Source organism: Orycteropus afer, unplaced genomic scaffold (genome assembly GCF_000298275.1).
Source record: "Orycteropus afer afer isolate SDZICR_OR568_19922 unplaced genomic scaffold, OryAfe1.0 scaffold00093, whole genome shotgun sequence".
In the NCBI taxonomy this organism is placed as follows: Eukaryota; Metazoa; Chordata; class Mammalia; order Tubulidentata; family Orycteropodidae; genus Orycteropus; species Orycteropus afer.
The window spans coordinates 8999868-9002596 of record NW_006921680.1 but is presented as its reverse complement, the minus strand read 5'-3'; positions in this window follow the sequence as shown (position 1 = coordinate 9002596).

Here is a 2729-nt window from a genome sequence, read left to right as displayed (position 1 = left end):
GTAGCTGTCTTCCAAATCTCTTGGCATAACTGAGTGAGTACCTAGTCTTGCTCTATTCTCACAATCCTTTCCCATTATTACAGCCACTATGTCCATCCATTTCACTGAGGGGCTTCCTCTTTTTTGCTGAGACTCTGCTTTACCAAGCATGATGTCCCTTCTCCAAGGACTGGTTCCTCATGATAACATATCCAATGTATGTGAGACAAATCCTCAGCATACTCGCTTCTGAAGAGTATTCTGGCTGTACTTCTTCCAAAACTTTTGTTCTGTCTTCTGACAGTCCATGGTATATTCAATGATCCCCATCAACACTGTAATTCAAGGCATTCATTCTTCTTCATTCTTCCTTACTTAGTGTCCAGCTTTCTGATGCCTATGAGGTGATCAAAAATACCATGACTTGGGTCAGGTGCACCTTAGTCCTCTATGTGACATCTTTGCTTTTTAACACTTAAAGATGCAGGGGATTTTCCCAGTGCAATATGCCATTTAATTTCTTTACTGTTGCTTCCATGAGTGTTTATTGTGGATCAATGTAAAATTAAATCTATGGCAACGTCAATCTTTTTTCTGCTTATTGTGGTGCTATTATTGGTTGAGTTGTGAGGACTTATGTTAAGGTATAATCCATACTGAAGGCTGTAGTTTGTTATCTTCACCATTAAATATTTCAATAATTTTCACTTGAAGCAAACTGGGTTGCGTCATCTGCATCCTCTAATCCTGAGGCCATGTTCTTCATTTAGTCCAGCTTCTTGGATTATTTGCTCAACATAAAGATTGAATAAATATGGTAGAAGGATACAATCCTGAAACACACCTTCCCTGACATTAAGCCATGTATTGTTACAGTATTCTGTTAGAATGATTGCCTCTTACTGTATGTACAAGTTCCTCATGAGGACAACTAAATTTTCTGGATTCTCATCCTTCAAAATGTTATCCATATTTGTTATGATCCATAGTCAAATGCCTTTGCATTGTCAATAGAATACAAGTAAACATCTTTCTGATATTCTCTGCTTTCATACAATATCCATCTAACTTTAGCAATGATATCACTAGTTCCATGTCTTCTTCTGAATCCTGTTTGAATTTCTGATAGTTTCCTGTTGGTATACTGCTACAACCATTTTTGAATTATCTTCAACATAATTTTACTTGAATATGAATATAATTTTGAATAATATTTTTATAATTTCCACATTCCATTGGATCATATTTCTTTGTAATGAGCATAAATATGGGTCTCTTTTAGTCATTTGGCTAGATAGCTGTCTTCCAAATTTTCTAAATAAGTGAATGTTTCCAGTGTTGCATCCATTTGTTGAAACAGAATAGAGTCACTCTAACAAAAATAACTGGTAAATATTTCATCATTCCAGGAGGCAGCGTATGATCAAAAAACAATGATGCTGATAGAAGTCCAAACTTTCATGATGGCATTGGCTACAAACAAGGTTACAGGAATTGACAAAACACCAGTGATATGTTTCAACAAAAGGATGCAGAACTGGAGGTTCTCACTCGTTTAGCAAGAAATTTAAGACAGCTACATGGACAACAGACTGAAAGAGAGGCTCCAAACCTGAAATTAAAGAGCTGTAATACGGGTCAAGGGCTGTAACAATGAACACCAAGAGAGAAGGCTGAGGTAGGTGAGTCCTGCCCATGAGAGAGACTGTGGTCGTTGTTTAGTCAGCCTATGGAGTACAGAGCAAAGAGTAAAAGAGGGAGTGGCTGTGACTATACCAAAAGAAGTGGAGACAAAGTGCAGACCCAGATGGTGGCGGCAAATGGTAAAGAATAAACTCCTGCTAAGGGCTGAGAAAAGCAAGCAATATGAGTCCATCAAGAAATGTTATTGACATTCTTGTTTGAAAATTTCCTTATGGGTTTTCAGGAAAGGTAAGCAAGTTCCCTTTGAAACACAACAGAGCCTACTTTTAGACACTAAAGACCCATGTTGAGGTCTCTCTTAAAATTTCTCCTTTGCATGTCTTCATTTCTGTTTATAACATTTGTTTATGTCCTTCTATGTTACTAATGTTTTTCTTCCTTTGTTGTTTTCATGAGTTCCCTGTGACCATGACTATGAATTTTACAACCCAAAGAGAAAGAATACTGTGCAGGAAACAACTGGTGCTGGAAATGGTAGAGAAGTTGAAGAATGGAAGTATGTTTGACCTGTTCCTCATAGGAACCAGCTTGGTGCTGATTATTATAGTCAGAATTACTATTACAGTGGCATGCATCAGGATTTCATTCCACTTCATGGCTGAGTAGTAAGCCATTGTGTATATGTACCACATTTTGTTCATCCATTCATCTGTAGTGAACATATTTACTGTTTTTTAATGATCACAAGATCAGCAGTAAGGATGGATCACTCTTTACTTCTGATATTGGAAATTTGTAATTTCTCTCTTTTGATTAGCAATTTAAAGGTTTATTAAATTTATTGATCTTTTCAAAGAACTACCTTTTGCTTTAGTTGATTGCTTTATTTTCTTATCATCAATTTCATTGATTTTTGCTCTATCATTTATTATTTCTTTCCTGTCTTTTATATTGGATAAACTTTCCTGTTTCTATCTTCCTAATTTGGAATTTTACATTTTTAAGCTTAGATTTTTTTTCCCTCCTAACACTTACTTTAATGACATCATTTTTTTCTAGGCACTGTTTTGCTATATCCCACGAATTTTTATAAGTGGTATTGTCAT